The sequence below is a fragment of the Ictidomys tridecemlineatus genome, chromosome 12 (genome assembly GCF_052094955.1).
Source record: "Ictidomys tridecemlineatus isolate mIctTri1 chromosome 12, mIctTri1.hap1, whole genome shotgun sequence".
Taxonomy (NCBI): Eukaryota; Metazoa; Chordata; class Mammalia; order Rodentia; family Sciuridae; genus Ictidomys; species Ictidomys tridecemlineatus.
In genome coordinates this window covers 87,313,956-87,334,056 of record NC_135488.1, presented here as the reverse complement: position 1 = coordinate 87,334,056, position 20,101 = coordinate 87,313,956, and positions in this window count along the sequence as shown.

Here is a 20,101-nt window from a genome sequence, read left to right as displayed (position 1 = left end):
TAAATAACCCCCATGAACTTTATTTCTCTCAACTGAGTCTTTGATAAAACTCGGGCCGCAGAAGGCAGTTGGAGGTTGTAACCGCTGACAAGGGTCTGGCAGGCAGCACCCTGGCACCGGGCGAGGGTGGAGCCCTGGGTCCCTGGCACCTGCAGAGGAACCATTCATGGATTCAGACTTCTCCCAAGGCCCGCAACAGGCCGGGCTTTTGGGTTTTGCTCTGCCCTGAAGCAGACTGAGCTGGGAGGCCGGCAGAAGTAGGGGCACCTCTGGGAATGGGGGTGGGGGGGGCTGTGGGCCTGCACCCAGCTTTGAGACCCTACCTGAATTTGGGTGTCAGGAAGGGTGATAACCACTCTCATTTATGGCTGGGTACAGGACACTCTCACAATCAAGCCATTCAGGGGAGGTTATGAGGTGCTCGTGTTACAGAGGAGTAAACTCCGAGGACCTGGCCAGGTGTCACGCAGCCAAGGAGGGCAGAAGCTACAAGGCCTGCTCAAATCTGCCCCATTCCAAAGTTCACACGCTTTTAACCGCTGCCCCGTGAGGCACCCCCAACACACACATAGAAAGAGAGATAAACCTGTGGGAAAAGCGAAAAGGCAGTTGGTTTGTGGCATGAGACAGCAGGAAACTCAGAACTCTCAAGAAAGTGGAAGGAGGAGAGAGCCGGAAGCTGCCGCTGGGTTGAACTGGATGCTGCGGGGCTGAGGGAGGTCTGCGCAGGAGGCCCCCCAAAGTGAGCCAGCTGAGTGGTAAGATCCGTGGCACCCAAGTTGCTATAAAAGTCAGGGGGCATCGGCTGCTACAGGGAAAGGCCCAGCTTAAACACAGACTGCAGGACAGTGGATAAAGGACACCCCAAAACCAAGCTCAAGATGTTCCCTAAAGCCATTAGGGGTCCTTCCTGCAAGTCAATGAGTGAGCCATGCACAACCCAGCATTCCCTCTCTGAGCCCAAGGCCAGGCTGGCTAGGGCCAGGGATATGAGCCAGACACTCCTGTATGTGCATCCTGTCCCTTCCCTGGGAAGCCAGTAGACAGACACATCAGAGACAAAAGCAGACCTGGAGGCCAGGTGCAGTGGTGCACACCTATAACCCCGGTGACTTGGGAGGCTGAAGCAGGAGTATGACAAATTGGAAGCCAGACTCAGAAACTTTGTGAAACCTGGTCTCAAAATAAAAATTAAAAAGGACTGAGAGTATAGTTCAGCAGTAGATTTCCCCTAGGTACCATCCCCAATACCTCTCTCTCTCTCTCTCTCTCTCTCTCTCTCTCACACACACACACACACACACACACACACACACACACACACACACACACACGGAAAAAAGAAAGCAGACCCTGGGAAATTGAGCTCCTGAGCACTTCACAGCAGGGCCCAGTGCCCCTGTGACTATGTCTGTTTTGGAAATGCAAATCTGATCAGGCCAACTCCAAGGTTCAGATGACCCAGTGACTTTCCACTGCTCAATGACAAGGTCTAGATTGACACCCACAGTCTGCCCAACCTGGAGATCCAGCATCTTCCCGAACCCCGCCCTCCCTGCCCTCCTCTCTCTGCAGCAGTCATGGTAGCTTTCTTCCAAGGCCTGAGCCCTGCCACTCCCTCCCTGGGGGGAGCATCCTTTGCACAAGCTCTTCCTTCTGCACAGGGCAAGCTGTCTTCCCCTCTTCACTCCTCAGCCTGCTGACCTCAGGTCTGTCATTTCAGGGACTTCCCCCGCCTCCTTGACGTCCCCTACAGCACACCTCGGTCTTGCTGTTTGTTTGCGTGGGTGATGAGTGCGCCTCTTCTTACAGAACCTTAAGCTCCTGGAAGACTGAGCTGTGCCCATTTTGCTCACATTGGAACCCGGCGTCTGACACTGTTTGATACATCGTAGAACACAGACATGGGCAGAGGGAATGAGCCAGTGAAGGCTAGAATTGAAATCCTGACTCTGCATAGCTCCTCACTTACCAGTCCTGGTGGGGAACTGGTTACAGACCATCCCTGACTTGTGAGGGTTTGACCTAGGAATTTTCAACATTGCAATGGTACAAAAGCAACATGCATCAGTAAAAATTATATTTCAAATTTTGAATTTTGATCTAATCCTGGACTATTAATATATGATATGATTTTCTTTATTGATTCTGGATAAAGGCAGTGAGCCGCAGGTCCCAGTCAGCCTAGATAGATAGATAGGGGTTTGTCATAAAGCATTGACTCAAACAATTTTGAGGACTGGCAAGTTCCAGATCTGCAGAGTTGATGTCCTAGCTTTAGTCCAAAGGCCAGCAGGCTGCTGCAAAACCAGGAAGAACTGATGCCCAGTTCAAAGGGTCTCTGTCAGGCAGGAGAATGCTTTCTTACTGAGGGTCCACCTTTTGTTCTTTTGTTCTATTTAGTCCTTTAACTGACTGCGTGAGGGTCCTGCACATTATGCAGGGCAATCTGCTATACTAAGTCCACAGATTTAAATGTTCATTACATCCAAAATGCCCTCACAGAAACATCCAAAATGCTTGTTCAAATAACTGGGCACCCAGTAACCCAATCATGTTGACACACAGAATTAACTACCATAGGAATCGTACCAGAAAATAGATGTGACCAAGGGTTATGGCCAATGTAAGACATTATCATTGGAACACAGAGTGCTAATTTTCCCCCCAAACTTAGGGTTTCTATGTGTTTCTCTTACAACTCCAGAGACAATTTTCCTTCACAGGTTCTCATCACAGAACAATCCTCTGAGATTAAATCTTTGGAGTTGTATTTTGAAAAAAGAGGAAATGGAATCCTGGTTTCTGCTAGGAGAAGGGGAGACGGGAAAGGAAGTTCAGGAAGGAGACAGAAGGCACAGATTTCCAGAAACTTCCTCATGGTTTCCTCCCCCATGCTTCTCATCCAGGGTACTCCTACCACCACCACCACCACACTCAGGACAAAACCCAGCTCTGGCGTGGATACAGTCCTCCCTCCTGCCCTGCCTTCCTCCCCCTCTCCACTCCAAAGCACCTTTCAGGTGAGGACCTCTGGCCTCACTCCATCACCAGCACTGCAGGCAATTCTGAGCCTTCTCTCCTTGACACCTGAGGTCCCAGGCTCTGAGCTGCCAGGCTGGCTGCTAAGGGAGGACAGGGTCTGACCACACACTCCACACTGCATGGCCAGGACCCTGGAGGGCAATGCTTAACCCAAAGACCACTGCACGCAGTCAGCCAACATGGGAGGAGCATACTAGGGGACTTCTTTGGGGTCCTCAGGACAGCCACAGAGTGTCCACCCCACAACCTGACCCACGCCTCAGGCTGCTCGTCATACTCGTGTCTGATGTTCCCCTCTTTCTGAGTGGGGATGACTCTGGCCACACCCTTTCTACTGCTCTCCTGGATTTCCCTCCCAAACAGCTGCTCTAAACCTGGGACTCACAGATGTCCCCTCTCCCCCAGAGGTGTGCGAAGATAACTCAGTTCATGAATTTCAATGCAAAAAAATAGATATATATTTAAGAATCTTTGACTGAAATGTAGCACTTCCTTTCAATGGGAATGTAAGAAAACTCTACAGAAGAGCTAACAGAACCCAAAGTTTGTCATCTGGAGAAATCACATTTTTTAGGGCACTTTAGAGTTCTTGAAGATCTCTTAAAATATCATTTATACCACCCATGAAGTGCTGCATGCCTATAATCCCAGCGGCACGGGGCAGGGGGTGGGGGAGAGGGGGCTGAGACAGGAGGATTGTGAGTTCAAAGCCAGCCTCAGCAAAAGTGAGGCACTAAGCAGCTCATTGAGACCCTGTGTCTAAATAAAATGCAAAATAGGGCTGGGGATGGGGCTCAGTGGTCGAGTACCCCTAAGTTCAATCCTCAGTACCCCCAAAAAATATGTATGTATGCACATGCATGTGTGTGTGTATAATTTATACCCATTTATTGCCATTGTAAAATGATCACCACTGAAGTGTTGATGAAGAAGCACCTCCATTCCAATATCATGGAACTGGTCCATACTGTTTGGATATCTGTATTTTAGTGTCCTTGGTGTCTCTGGCAATTCTGATTGTTTTCATGTGCTTGAAAACATCATTCTGAGAAGGAGTTCATAGGCTTCACCAAAAGCTCACGGGGTGCAGGATATATGGAAGGTCAAGTCCTGGGGTTTTCACACTCTTCAGTATGAGAAGCCATGCCCCACCCCCCAAAAAAGCGGCTTCTTCTTTGCTACACTTTTCTTTATACTTTTGGTGCTTTCTTGATTGAGAAAAAGCTTTAATCACCAAAAGCCATTATGTAATGCTTGCCTTGGAACAACTGTGCTCTGGACTCATCCCAATAGCATCCCTTGACATTTGCAGAGCAGCAGCCACAGCAGTAGGAAGGCTCTCAGTGGCCAGGCTGGTTTCCAGAGCCTCACAGACTTACCCTGACCCACTGCTTGGGCCCACTGAGTTAGACCATGTGGATCTCCCAGGCAGAGGCTGTGGTCTCACAGGGAGCCAGCCCCACCATGCTCCCGGCACTACCTGGGCCCCAGGAATGCTCCACATGTGTGAGTTGACTTGGGGCAACCTAGGCTGGCTGGGACATTGCAGGAGCACCCTGCTTCTCCACCAGTCCCTTAGCCCACTTGGCACTGAGATATCAGCCTTAGCAAATAGAAATGTGGAATACCCAGACAAACAACTTTCTAGTATAATAACATCCCATGCAATATTTGTGACATACTTACACTGAAAACCCATTTGTGGTTTGTCAGGAATCCTGCCTTCTGGGGGCTGTTCCAGAAGCCCCAGCCCAGGTGCAGCTGAAGGGTGACCCAAGCCCAGATTCTCCACGAGCCCTGCCTCTGCCAGAGGTCTGGCCCAGGGGAGGGGACTGTTCAGGGTGGAAGTGAGGCGGTGGAGGTTCCTGACAGCAGTCCACGGCCCTGGTGGCCCGTATCTCAAACCACTCCCCGCCCTAGGCCCCAAAGCCCATCTGTCAAATGAGTCCAAGGTAGAACTCCAGACTGGCTCCTTGCTCAGACATAATGAGTGCTGTTTACTTCAGGTAATTTCCTCCCTCATGAAAAGGCTGTTTCCAGACCCAGCAGAGCCCTCCTGAGCAACAGGCCTGGGCTGCCTCGACTCAGCCCAGCCCTGGGCCTCGCACTCAGCTGAAACCCCACAAATCAGCCTGCAAGGACAGGTAGGGCCCATGGCCAGGTAACCCCCGCCACGCACACGCAGACCAATCCCAGAGGGAAGAGGGAAGTAGGTAAGCCCAGGGGGTGACACCTGGAACCCTCACACATGGAACCCTCACACACACGGTAAGCTGTGCCCACGTACACGCACCCAGCACTCTCGCCGAGGCACGCACAGCCCCCACCCATATTGCACACCCTCCACACACATTCACACACACCCAAACAGCCCACACTAAGCTCGTGAGTCCTCACGTGTGCCACACTTGCTCACACATTCCCTGAAGGTGTCAGGGACATGGCCAGTCTCAGCTCTGTACCCAGCCACCCCACAGCTGGACTTTCCATCCTGAACCCCAAGTGTCCAAAGTGTTCCTGGGGCTCAAATTTCTCCCAACTGTGCTTCTGCGGGCTGAAAACAAGAGAGAGAAGAAAGAAGGAAAAGAAAAACTCAAACACTGAAGTGCTCCTGAAGCAAAGACCCACGTTCTTCACATCCGGCTCAAATGAGAGATTGCCTAAAAGTTACATTCTGGAAACCAAGTGTTAACCTGAACTGTGAGCAACAAAACCAAACTTGCGAACAGTTCTTGAAACTAGCTGCTCCCCAAGAACCATGCTAAATGCTTCACCTACATCCCCACCCACCCTCCCATCTGCCCAGCAGGTAGGAACGGTTAAACCGAGCAGCAGACTGTGGCAGTGGAACTAGGGATGTCTCAGTGCAGCCTGCAGCCTCGGGCCCAGTCCCAACTTCCAGGATAGACCCCTCCACCCACAAAGCAGCCCAGCCCCGTGCAGTCTGTGCACACGCAGCTCGCCTGCCTGAGAGGCCCAGGGCCAGCACCTCTGGGAAAGTGCAAAGAGGCGCTGAGCAGCAGAGAGTCCCCAGGCTAGCTCTACCTCCTGTTGACTGTCCTTTTCTCAGTTAGGTTTGGACCCTGGGCAGAGACCACCCTGAGAAGGCTGAGGGCCTGCGGGGGCCTGCTCACAACCCCTGCTGTCCTTCACACCCACCTGGGAAGCCAGGCCCCTCGCTGTGAAAGAGTTGCTTACTAGAGGAGCAAGCCACCTCTCTCAGCCACCCAAGGGCCCTGGGTCACCAGAGCCCAGCCAGGGAGGCTGCAAAAAGGCCCCATGAAAGCCTCCAGGGAGGCCTCCAGACAAAGGGGGACACCCTCTAGGGCCACCACCTCTGCCCTGCAGCCTGGCCAGCAGCTTGGGGCCCTCCAAGCCCCACCCACCCACCCCTGGAGTCCCAGGGGACGCGGAGGCAGTTTTGATGGAGCTTATCGAAGCGATCTTGGTCCTGCAGCTCTTTCCCGGGAGGGCATTTGCAGCCACGAGAAGCCCCACATCTGGCCAAGGGGCTGGGAGTTGCTACTCCATCCTTAGCCCCGCTGGGAGACCCTGCCCTGCTAGAGGGAAATGACTTGGGCAAAACAGAGAGACAGTTTAGGACCTTTGACTAGAACAGAAAAGGGCCGCTCCATCCCCATTTCACAGACACCTGTGCTCCCCAGCGATTCTCCACACTGAGCCCGCTTCCCGGGCTCCAGACAGCCCTGGATCCTCCTCTACCTCCCCTTCCCCAGCCCTGGTGGGCCCAGGGAAGGTGTGGGAGGCTCCTGGGGCAGTAAAAGCCACATGAAGGGGAAGCTGGTGTCAGCTCAGAGACAGCTGTCCTGTCTCCTCCTGCGGGATAAACAATTCTGCATGACTCACGTCCCTTCTTGGACACTCTGTGAATCCACACCTGACCACTGGTTCATTTAAATCAAGGTTTCTCAGTCTGAGCACTATCGACACCTCAGGCTGAATGACCCTCTATTGTAGGGTGCTGTTCTGGGCATCACAGGGTGGTTACAATGTCCCTTACACTAGGTGCCAGTAGCACCTACCCCAATAGTTTGTGACGACCAAAATGATCTCCAAACTTTGTCAAGTTTGTGGGCGCAAAACCATGCTCAGCCGAGAACAGCTGATTTTAAAAGGCAAAATCAGTGGCCTGCGCCCTGGGTCTTACTAGACAGGCAGGAAAGAAGGTGACATAGGCTTCCCTCCAGAGGCTTGGAGCTTCTATGGGGACAGATAGGACTAATAATAATAATAATAATAAAAGTACCCAGGACTCGGGCTGGTGTTGTGGCTCAGTGGTAGAGCAATCACCTAGCACGCGTGGAGCACTGGGCTCAATTCTCAGCACCACATATTAATAAATAAAAATGAAGTGCTACCAATAGCTTAAAAACATATTTTTTAGAAAGTACCCAGGACAAATCAGTGTGCACCAGGAGATCTTGCAAAGCCTGGCCAAGGGAAAACCAGAAGCTGGGGCCCATGTGGGCCTCCTGGAGGAAGAATTTGAGGGCCATATAGAGTCTGGGGAAGAAGCCGTTTGAGGGTCAAGGACAGTCAGCAGAGCCCAGGGTGGGGGACGAGTGGGAGGCCTGCAGGGAGGGGCGGGAGGGGCTGCAGCTGGCTGGATTTTGATCTGCTGTGGTTTGCCTCCCTCCCAGAGCAGGACCTGGCCCCGGGAGCAGGGGAGACACGGAGGGTGAAGGAGCTGTGGAGAGTTGACGGGGAGGGCAGAGGTGGCCTGTCTCTGATCCCAGGGGGCCGGGTAGGGGCCTGCTCCTCCCTAAATCCCCCAGTGCCCATCCTAGAATCAGGCCAAGGCAATGCCACCGCAGTCACAGAGCTGCTGCCCCCGGGGAGGAGGGTCTGCCGGGGCGGCAGGTGGAGGGCTGGGAGGATGGGCACTGGGTGCTGGAGGTGTGACGGAGGCCAGGGAGCACCTGCCAGCCCTGCCCCTGGTTTCCCAGGGCCGGCCCTTGCCTGAGGGTCCCACAGTCCACGTGGACTTGGGTGGGGTAGTGGGAGGCCCCTGATGGGGGCGTGGGGTGCTAGGCTCACAGCAGAGCCCCCGCCTTCCTGCCAGGCTGCAGACCTTGCTCTACAGGAGAGATTTCAAGGGGTCCACAAAAGTGCTGAGCTCCTCGGAAGAGGGATCCCCTTATGAGACCAAACCCTGGGCCCCCACCCCAAACCTGTGCTTCCTGACGCCTGGGTGCTGTCTCCACTCGGCTGAGCTCTGGGAAGTTGAGGCTCATAGTGGGGAACAGCGCTCTGAGGCTTGTGCTGCCCACAGGGAGCTTCTGAGCTGGCCTGCCAGCAGGGGGCGCTGTGGATTCAGGCACAGGGCGCCCCAGCTGGAAGCGGAGAGGCTGGCCACGTGGTGGGGCCCCCCTGGGTTCCTGGGGTTTCATCCTCCACTCCAGCCAGTCTTGCCTGCCTTGTGCACAGGTGGGTCTCCACCTCTTTGCACGTTCCCAGCCCCACCCCATTCTTTTCCCCTGGCTCTGGCCAAGGAAAAAGGAGAAACCACGGTCGTGCCCATTTTGCAGATGAGGAGACTGAGTTCATACAGATACACCCAGAAGAGTGGAAGGAGCAGCAACGTGAGAGTGGGTGAAGTCCTGGATTTGAAGCCAGAAGACCCAGATTTACTAGAGCGCTGGGTCAACCTCTCACTCTCTGGAGGTGGGGACAACCTTCAAGGCCTTGTGAGCAAACCACCCCAGGAGCAGGAGAGCCACAGCTCGTACTGTCCCCTGGGCTGAGGAGGACCCAGACTGTAGCCCCGGTGGACAGCACCAGGTCCTGGAGGAAGTGCTGGCCAAGGGGAAGAGGCTGCTCTGCCCACACCCTCGTCTGGGTGGAGAGTGGTGGTGGACACAGACGGCCAGAAAGGGGAAGGGGAAGGAAGCGGGGTGTGAGCTGGGCCCAGAGCTGAGCCCGAGAGCCCGGGAGAGAGGCCGCTCTAGCTGCCCTGCCTCCCATCATTGGTGCCAGCCGGGGGTGCCTGGGATGCTGCCTGCCAGGCCAGGTGCCCTGCACCTGCAGGCTCCTCTGCCCGTCCTGAGAGTGGATCTGTCATCATTCCCATTTGGAATGAGGAAAGGAAGTCGCAGAGGGAGAAAGGGACCTTGAGGACCTTATCTGAATCCCCCATAGGAAACAAACCAGAAAAGCTGGAGCGTCCAGTCTGCCTGGAACTCTCCCTCCTCCCTCAGGGCTGCCTGGGGTCTGGGTGGAGCGGGGAGGTGTCTGCTGAGGGTAGAGTGGACAGGGTGGAGGCCCAGGCAGGAGGCCGGCCCTCTCTCTCCATTCAGGGAGGCCTGCTGGTGAAGGGGACCCTCCAGGGAGGGGAGGGCTTTCCCAGCCTCCCCAGGGAGTGATGGGGGCCCAGCTGCTTCCAGCATGTCCATGGTCTGCCTGTGTCCAGCTCAGAGCGTGACGCTGGTGAGACAGGCAGAGAGCCACCCAAAGAGATCTCACCATGGCGGCAGCCAGAGCCCCTCTGCCCTGCGCAGCCCGCACCCCGTGACTGTGTGAGGCTGACCCAGGGCCCGCAGGCTTCCACTCACCAGGCTGAAGACAGGGAGGGGGTGGGGGAGAGGAGATGAAGCCTGCGCACACCTGTGATCCCAGGGCCTCGGGAGGCTGAGACAGGAGGATCGCAAATTCAGAGCCAGCCTCAAATTCAAAGCCAGAGAGGTGCTAAGCAGCTCAGTGAGACCCTGTCTCTAAATAAAATACAAAATAGGGCTGGGGATGTGGCTCAGTGGCCAAGTGCCCCTGAGTTCAATCCCTGGTACCAAAAAAAGAAAAAGGTGTCAGAATCAACCAAAGAGAGGATTGATCAGATATTGTGGGTAGAAGACAGTGGTCAAGGTCTCTGGCTTGGGCATTGGGGATTATGCCCATGAACTCTGATCTAGAATCCACATGGAGGAGTTGCCTGGTGAGAGGGAGATAGGTTCAGTCTGGGATGAGCGAGTCTGAGGGGTGTGGGGGCTATGCAGGTCGTGGTGAGTTTGAGGCTTAGGGTTAAATGAGCACTCTAGCGAAAGTCAGGCCATGCATCCTAACCAGCTCAGGAAAGCAATGGGGGTTGACTAGAATTGTTGCTTAGTCTGCAGCCAAGCAGAGAGGGACAACAGCAAGAACACCCATTAGACCTGCCTAATTTATGTTCTGGAAAAGGATCCAGGGGTCTGAGAAGATCACAGGCCAAATTCAGCAGTGGCACTAGGAGCATCAGCCAGGGGCACTTGGCCACTAACTGGAAGTCAACTCAGGATGTAAAGGGAGCCCAACAGATCTGAGAGCAGGTGTACTGAACAGGCCTGAAGTCCTCAAGGCTGGGCCTCTTCTCTAAAACTCTCCCTAAGTCCATCTTTCCTTGCCCCCGGGACCCTGGCTGGCTAGAGGACCTTCCCAACCCTTTCACATTCAGGATCCCAGTGGTTCCTCAGTAGTTCCCAACGGACAGGAGAGGAAACCCAAGTCTGGGAGGCGGGGAGGCTGTGGGGCTGGCTCCTGCAGGCCTGTCCCTGGGCCCAGCGTTCTGCAGCCTGCGGAGGGGCTGCTGGCAGCAGAGCTCCAAGGGGGAGCCTGGCCCCGGAGTGTGACCTCAGGGGCCGGTGGGTTTGCTTTGGCGTCTCCCTTTTTCTTTTCCTTCCGAGGAACAATTCCTTTGGGTCAAATCGCCTGAGTAAAAGTGTCTGCTCTTTAGAAACCTCCCCCTTCCCCTGCAGGCATGGACATTCTGAGAGCTGCCTCCAGGGGTCACAGAGGGTGCCTTCAGGCAGCTCTGTGGGGTGGCTCTCCTCTCCCCCCAGCCCCACCCACTTCCCCTCGGCCTCCCTCTCCCGCCAAGCTCCTGCAGCCTCCCTGCACCCACTGAGGTCCAGCCTCCCCTTGAGGCCTGTCTGCCTCCCTTTTGCCATTCAGCTCAAATGATAGGGAGCAGGAGGTGAGAAGAGGCCAGGGCAGCCTCTAAAATGGAACAGCACATACCGTGTGGTCCCTTCTGTCACCTTCCATGTGTCACTAACCACAGAGAGAAGGGTGAGGAGGGGAGGGAGGCTCCCCTGCTCCCAGGAGGCAGAGAACAGGAGAGTGGATGGACAGATGGACGGGGAGGTGGGGGGGTGGGCAGCAGAGTGGCAGTCTGGGCCTGAGAGAAACCGGGACCCCAAAGACCCACCCCAGAGGCTCGGGAGAGGGGGCTGGACGTGGGGACAGGCCCTGGAGGGCCAGTGGCCTGGCCAGGTGGAGGCCCCAGCCACACGTGGAGGGAGGCGACTCTGGACTCCACTGCGGGAGGTAAACTGAGGCCCTCGGGGCTGCCCTGGAAGCTTCTGGCAAGGTCCCTGCGCGGTGCCCCCTTCCAGGACGTGCCAGGCTGCAGGCTACCGTGCCGAGAAGGAGAGGAGGAGGCGGTGACGTCACCCAGGAATGAAGCAAGCAGGCTGCAGATAACATCGCCCAGAGGCTGCTGCAGGCGAGGTGACTCACCAGGCGCGGGGACCACAGGGCGATGGTTGTTGTGCCCAGCGGCGGGCCTGGGAGGAGGGGGCCGGGCCACCGCAGCCAGCCGCAGCTGGGGCAGGTCCTCACCGGGACCTGGGCACACTGTGTCCTCCACCTCCGGGGCGCGCTCAGGAAGCGCCCCCTCCCCCTTGGTACTATCTGTGTCCGCAGCCTTTGGTGTGTGCTGGTGGGTGTGCCCGGTGAGGTCCCGCCGCGTCCTGCCGCAGCTCCAGGTAGAGAGATTGCTAACAGCGAGCGCAGCAGTCGCTCCCCTGCGGTCGGACAACTGTCTGTGGAGGCAACACCGGATGGCAAACTGCTAACCGCAGCCACATGGCGTCCTCATGGAAGATACAGTCTGTTCTCCTGCGACAGGCACCTGCAGACCTGCTCCCCCCAACCCTGCTGAGGGGCCAACGCTGTGGCATCCTTCCCCATCCCCAGGGGCGCCATGGATAGTTGTCCAAGAGGAGAACTGCGCCACTGGAGAGCGCACGGTTTATTTTGTCAGGCCGAGGGGCTGTGCGGGGTGGCCCTGCCACTTCCCTTTTCTAAATTACTTCTCATTCCCCTACTCCGCCTAGAATTATCTGTTTGACTTGCCCTTGATAAATGTGTCCTCACAAAAAAACTCCCACCCCCCACACTGAGGCTTCTTCTTTGACCACCTCCCTCCCCCTATTCATTTATTTTCTTCATTCATGGAACAAAACTACTGAGTCTGTCTAGGTCACTGTGGGGGCTGGGGATGTCACTTAAGGTAGAGAGATTGCCTTACACCCGTAAGGCCCTGGGTTCCATCCCCTGCACGAGGAAAATAAAAATAAAATAGATTAAATAAAATTACAGATCACTGTTTTAGGCCAGGCACCAGACAGGCAGGGCCTCCCCCAGCTCTGCAGTTCCCCTCCGTGTTGAAGGAAGAGACGGTAAAGAAATAACTCGATGCATAAAACAGTGAGTGATAGTAAAAGCCACCAAGGAAAACAGAGCCAAGCCAGCCGTGGGTGACGGGGCTCAGCTTCACCCAGGACGCTCTGGACAGGCTTCTCCTGAGGAGGCGGACTCTGGGTGGAGGCCCGGAGGCAGGGAAGGAGGGAGCCTTCCCAGCAGAGCCCCTCCCACTGAGCACCCAATGCCAAAGAAAGTTCTAGAGCCCAGCTGGGCTCTGCCAGGAACCCGGGGCATGGCCTGGGGCCCTCGCTTCCCAGCCGGGGTGTCCAGTTTCCTCCTTGATAAACTGAAGGCCTCACTGCCTGGCCCTGCGAGGGCACTTGCGGCAAGTTCCCTCACCAGTGGGCAAGAGGAGCTGCCCAACAGGGGCCTGAGTGGAAAACCCAGCTCCGTCACCCACGGGCTGTGTGAGCCCAGGCAGGTTCCTTAGCCTCTCTGAGCCAGTTTTTTGCCCTATTAAAAATGCCAGGTTGTTGTGGAGGATGCAGTGAAGGTGTGGCCGTGAAATCACCTCGTATAATGGGTGTTGAACAGATATTCTCTTGGGGTGCACCCCAGGGGAAGAGGGGTGAGGGGGTGGGGAGGCAGGAGAGGGCCATGCTGACCTGCTCTGCTGGTTGCCCGGATGGACCTGCAGCAGAGCAGCCAGGGGCCGCCCGAGGCAGCCCCACGGGTGGGGGAGGTCGGGCACCCCCGCCGCTGACGTCATCAGTGGGGAGCTGCGGTGTGGGCCCTGGAACCGTCGCACCACAGCCCAGCTCTCAGGTCCCCCGGGTTGCCCAGCCCCCCTCTTCCTCTGTCCTTCCTCGGGCTGTTTCTGGTGAGCACGGTCCACCCTCAGGTCTAGCCCTCCTGCTCCCTCTCAGCTCCGGGGGCCCAGGGCAAGGAGGTGGGAGGTTCTGGGGTCCACTCTTGTCAGCAAGTCTTTCCTGAGACTTGAGTCGGTCTGGGCTCTGGGAGCCTGCTGGGAGCCCCCCATCACAAGCAGGTGTGGGCCAGGTGTGGGAGCCCGCACAGCCGTGGTGACAGTCACCGGGAACCTGCCTGGCACCCCAGCCACCACCTCCCGGGAGTGGCGCCCCGCCTGTGGGGACTTCCTCACCCTCTTCTACTGGAGGGAAACCAGGCTCCAGGCCGTGGGGCAGGTGGGGGCTCCTCCAGGCAGCAGAAGAGGGTCCTGGCTGGGTGGGGGCCTGGGGGGCAGTGAAGCCCAGGCCCAGGTGGGTGGGCCACCAGAGGTGGGGTGGGGCCCGGCCCCAGGCCCCAGGCGCCTGTGCCTCTGGATCCCCAAGGTGGCCTTGGACTCTGGATGCTCCCGGTGACCTGGAAGCAGCTGGCTTCGTCCGGGAGACCAGCGCTGACCACGAGGCCCTGCGAGGCCACCGTGGGGTCCCCCTGGTTCCCAGGCAGCAAACAACAAGGGGGGGCAGCGGATCTTTACTGACCATTTCCCACGCGTCGGTGCTGCGCTAAGCACTCTGCGCCTGTGAACTGGGTTCACCCTCCCTGGCAGCGTGGCGAGAGAGGAAACTGGGGCACCCAGAGGCTCTGTGACTACCTGAGGTCACGCAGCACTGGCTCCCAAAGCGCCCCCCTCCAGGCAGGGGTGCCAGCGGGGAACCGTGGGGACCTCAGCAGGCAGGTGTGAGCACTGGCTCAGAAGCCCGGCTGTTCCTGGGTGGCCCTGGGGAGCTGGGCAGGGGTCTGGGCAAGGAAGCACCCCCCAAAGTAAACCACACCCCCATATGTACCCATGTACCCGACCGGCCACGGGGACAAGCATGCTGGGCCCACTAGGACAGAACAGGGAACCGGGGAACAGGAAAGTGGTTTTGTCACAAGAACGCTTCCTCCAAAGGCCAGAAGTCACAAACAAAGCCTAGCGCCTCGGGGCACAGAGCACAAAGGTGCAAGTTCAGAGCCAAGGAAGGGCGGCCACAGCCACTTCCCCTGCCTCCCTCTCCCAGCGGGGCCTCCTGCCCAGCGGTGCACAGCTCCCGGGCCTGAGGTCCACAGGCAGCCAGCCTGGGGCCGCCTGCCTGTCCATCTGTCTGGGGGCCCACATGTGTGCTGGTGTGTGCAAGAAGGGCAGGGTGCAGGGCCCTCCGCCTGTGCGTGTTTGCAGGGGGGACTGTCCCCACCTCCACCTGCTGCGGCAGCCACAGAGGACAGGACGCTCTGACTCTAATCTGCACCCCCGGGGCCTCAAAACCACAGCCCCACGTCAGCGGCACGTGCAGAGGGGCCGGGTGGGAGGTGGAGCCGCATACACAGGGTGTGTGCTACAGGCCTGCACAGGACAGGCACAGAGGCCCAGTCCCCAAGCCCTCTCCAGCCCTCCCCTCCCAGGAGCAGCTGGGGACTTGGTGGGGAGGAGGACCCTCTATTTCTCCCACAGTGTGATCTCCGCTCAGCTCCAGCCCCGAGGACAACTGAAACACACAGCCTGACACGGTTCCAGGCACCAGAAACGCCAGGGGACACAGCAGAGGCCCTGGCCTGGTGGGGGCCCTGTTTTTGCTGAGGAGACACCGTAGACAGGATAAATGTCCATACATAGGAGTGGCCAGGGGTGCTGGGGAGAGAAAGGGAGGAGCAGGCCTGGGAGAGGAGGGGGCTGGACCCACTGCACCGTGTTAACCCGGGTGGCCCAGGAAGGAGAAAATAACATTTCAACCCCTGGAGAGGCAGGAGGCGAGCAGGGTCTGGGAAGAACATTCCAGAAAGAGGCGACAGCCCTGAGACAGCACTGTGCCCGGCCAGGACTGAGGAAGGGCAGGCTGGCTAAGGGCAGGGAGGGTCCTGAATGGGTCCCCCACATCCCCAGGGCCCCCTGAGGGCCTGACCAAGCTCTTGGCGAACCAACTCTGCACTCTGCCAGGCTACTCGAGCTCGAAGCAAAGCCCTGATGCCCCAAAAGTTAAAGAGAAGGACCCTCTGGTGCAGACAGGAGGGGGCAGGGGGAAGCAGGGGAAGCAGGGTCGCGAGGAAATGTGGACAGAGAGGCCAAAAGGTTCGAGGAGCCCAGGGCCACTCTGGGGACTGAGCATAGAGCAGTTCCCTAGAAGCTTGGGGTCAGGAGCAAGGCTGCCCTGAGGTCCACAGGCCACCGAGGGGGACAAGTTTCTGGGTCCTGGGGACCTACAAACCCGGGGAGCTCCCTGGGATAGTGCAGCCTAGAGATGCCCATCCTGGGGCCCGGAGGCTCAGCCAGGTGCCCAGCAGGGACAAGAGCTGGCTGCTCCTCAGCCCACGGAGACCCCACCCACCACCAGACCCTCCTGAGGTCAACTCTCGCCCATCAGCGCACTTGTAAATCACCCTGGGGGGTGGCAGCTGACCAGGCACCCAGCTTAATGGCCGCAGGGGTGCATGTGCATCCGACCTGCCCTGCAGCTCCGGGGCAGCTGGCACCCCAGGAGACAGGGCCACCCTCCACCCACCTCCCTCCAGAGAGGAGCCCCCACAGACAGGGCCGTGGGAAGTGGGAAAGTGAGTACTCCCGGCCTGGAAGAGTCAGGGAGCTGCTTGGAGCTTTGGCCTTGGCCTGGTCCTTGGAGGATGGGAACAAGGAGAGAGGGGTGAGGAGAGAGGACACCTCCACCACTGCACTCATACCCACCCCACCCAGTCCCTTGAGCCCCCCACACACACGTGGGTCTAGTCATCAGAGCTCGCAGACACCCAGACACCCCCTCCAAGGGGCCCCAAAGAAGCCACGCCAGCTCTACAAGGGTCACCCACAGGCACAGTGCGTAAGCACAGAGGTGCACCTAGGCACTGCAGAGGGCCCCAGAGGCTCAAGAAAAGACCAAGACGTGTGTGCAAAGCCCCGGAAGAGCCCCGGTGGGGAGACGGGTAGGACCCACAAGGAGGCCCCGACAGGGCAGGACAGCAGACACACCCACGCCCTGTCCCTGCCAGCCTCAGACGGACCTGCAACCTCCCACATGGGCACCATGGGACTGCCACCAAGCCCCTGGCCTCTCCAGGGGTTGAGTCTGCTCCTAACTCTGCTTCACATAGATTTCCTGGGAGGTGCCAGGTAAATCCTGCCCCACGCCCATTCAGACTCTGGCCGTTTTCCTCCCTCCATGAAAGCCACCCACCAGGCCACCACCCCACTAGCCTCCGGCCTCCTCTCTCACACGTGAATCGGTCTCCGCTCCTGTCCTCCAAGCAGGCCACCAGTCTCATCTCGGCCAGTGCCACTCACCCACCCCAGCTCCCGTGCCTCCCCGCTCCCTCACTGCCCCAACATGGGGACCCTCACTGGCACCTCCCAGCCCAGAGACCTGCTCCCCTCTCAGAGCCTGCGCCAGGACCATCCCCTCTGCTGGGAGTGTCCCTGAGCTCCTCCTTCAGGACCTACTCCAGCAACATCCTCCCAACCAGGCCATCTGGCTACACCAGCCAACCCTGAGGTCCCCACCCTGGCACCCCGGCCCCAGCCCTGTGTTCTCTCCTTCTTAGAATCTTTCACACCCTACAACATCCTACACATTTTACTTTTGTGCCTCACTTATTGTCAAATGGGCTCCCTGGGGGCAGGGACTTTCCTCTGTTTCATTCGGTGCTATCATCCCTAGTTTCCACAACAACGCCTGGATCACAGAACTTCATAAGTAGAAAAAAAGAATGAATGAACGAAGGGTGAGTGAGTGAATGAATGAACGAATTAAATGAGATAGCAACCAGATAAGCATTTATAAAACAAGACTGGCAGATGGAAGGGGAGGGACTAACCCTGAAGAAGCAGTCACCATTATCCAGGATTTGCAACCACGGCATTCTGTTTTCCTCAAATAACCCTAAAAGGTAAAGAGAATTGTTCCCATTCTACAGATGAGAAGCCTGGAGATCAAAAAGTGTATGACCTGTGGTTGTTGCATTGCCCGTAAAGATGGCCATCAACCATTCCTTCCTCCCTGTGTATAAATGCTGTACCTCCCTTCAAGAGATGGAGCCAGCCGGGCATGGTGCCCATCTGTCATCCCAGCAGCTCTGAAGGCTGAGGTGGGAGGCTCCCAAGACCAAGGCCAGCCTTAGCAACTCAGTGAGGCCCCAAGCAACTTAGGCTCTGTCTCAGAATAAAGATATATAGGCCTGGGAATGCGGCTCAGTAGTAAAGCACCCCTGGGTTCAATTCCCAGTACCAAAAAAAAAAAGGTGGAGCCAACCCTCCCCCCACCCCATTCCCGCACTGCCTGACTCTGGGCTGCGCTTATGACTTGCTTTGACCAACATAATGTGGCCAAGCTGATGCTCCATCAGGTCTTCAGGGACCTGGCTGCTGAGCCAGCTACCCAGGTTACAGGATCCAAAGCAAAACCAAAATGTGGGACCTCTTATTCAAAAAAGCAAAATAAAATTTTGTTAGCGGTATTGAAGCATAAAGTGTTCTCCTTTCTTTGGTATTCTTTCTCTCAACTCATTACAGTGCTTATAATGAGTTCCCCAAATTTGTTTTTTGATGTTATCCTAAGAAAAAAAATTTTCAAGTGAAATTTTCGGCTGTATTTTGTTTAATATTTTTTTTTAAGAGAGAGTGAGAGAGGAGAGAGAGAGAGAGAATGAATTTTTAATATTTATTTATTTATTTTTTTTAGTTCTTGGCGGACACAACATCTTTGTTGGTATGTGGTGCTGAGGATCGAACCCGGGCCGCACGCATGCCAGGCGAGCGCGCTACCGCTTGAGCCACATCCCCAGCCCCTTGTTTAATATTTAAATGTCCCTCTTTATGTTGTCCAATGCCAGTTTTGTTATTATATTATTCATATTATTTTGGTACTGGGGATTGAACACAGAGATACTCTACTTCTGAGCTACCTCCTCAGTCCTTCCTTTTTACTTTTTTTTTTTTTGAGACAGGGTCTAAGTTGCCCAAGTTGCCCTCAACCTGTGATCCTCCTGCCTCAGACACACAGGTCGCTGGAATTACCAGCGCATGCAACCACACCCAGCCCAATACCACTTTTAAATGTAAAGGCAAAAGCATAAAATTCTTGCATAGATTCGCCAAAATTACACAATCATATTTCATAGCTCCAGTGTGCGTAGATTATTTTATCTTTGTCCTATAGAGGAAATGCCACAGAACTGACCCAAGGTCTTCTTTCTCTTCCTGCTGTGCACAAATCCTACCCACATCTTCCACCTTTGGCTTGCGAATGTGTAAAGAGGAACTGAGAAGAAGGGGCGTGTCCACTCTAGGATGGGAGGCAGGGAACGGGCTGGACTGGACGTGTCTCCTCTCCTCATAGACCCACTCCACTGTCCCATCACACTTAATTGACAAAACACACACTGTGTGGAGAATAAATGAGCGTCCCGGCCACGCCTTGCCCCAAATTCAGAACTAAATAAGTTGTTGCTGTCTTGAGCCACTAAGTCTCTTGACAGCTTGTTACGCAGCAGCCGGTGACTGAGACAGTGGTGAAAGCACAGGCTGGTGAGATCCTGGGCTTGTGGCCTAATCCTGGTGGGTCTGGCTCTGGAGTCTCCAGTTTTCTCAGGCACTCAGGTTTCCTTACAGACGTCCCACGGCGTCACTCTTCTTCCTCGCCTCCATGAGTTGGTGTGTTTAGGGTTGAGCTGGAGGTAAAGGCCTCTGAGTCTCAACAAATCAAATGTATTATTAGAACTTGGAAGAAGCCGCATCTGGACTTGATGTGGGGAACCGGGGGTGGGTGGACGGGTCAGAGCTGAGAACAGCCCTGGCCTCTGTTCGGGGTGAGCCTGGCCCCAGCAGGGTTCTTAGACATCTGTTTTCCATCCTGATCCAGTAAGTAAAGCTGCTTTCCTCTGCCCACCCCTGTGCTCCCACTCCCCTGACCTACAGGAAACGGGAGTCTGGCCGGCAGGGTGTGGGCCCTCCTCTGGCCAGAGCTCCTCCTGTTAGGAAGAGGTGCAGGGTGCGGGGTCTCCACTTGCACTCTGTCTCCTTCCCCCCTGAACCAGCAGGGAAAGGGTCTCCCTTGGTCAAGGAATCAGATTTTCCTCATTTAAAAGACGGTTGCTCTTCCTGCTGGCGGCTATTAGCATATCAAATTTGATATGCTCTGCGTGTTGGGTGCTTGTTCTTTTGATCCTGTGGTTCACACATCCGTAAAGATGTCTTAGTGATAAGAAGTAGAGAACCTCTATTCAGTTGCCATAGACAATCAGAATAAGAATGGAACAAGAAGTACACAGGAAGGGCAGTTTCAGGAGAGGTGGATCCTGCAACATCATCAAGGATCCAGGTTATTTCCTCTTTCTCTTCCCTATCCTGTTTCCAGCATGCTTACCTTGACCTTGGCTAGCTCACCTTTTCGATTTACAATCTGGCTGCCACCACCCCAGACATCACATCGTTGCATAACAATGTCTGTCCGTCAGCAGCAAAACAAATAGCAGGAAGCATCTCATCCTTAATGGCTCACGTTAAGATTAAGGAAAACTTTACCCAGAAGTATTCTGGAGACTGTCCCCCACTGGTGATGGGCTGGAATTGTGCCACATCCCATGCCTGAATCTGTCCTGAGCAAGGGGGCTATTGACACTATCACTGCCTCAGCTCTGACCTTGAGCCAGG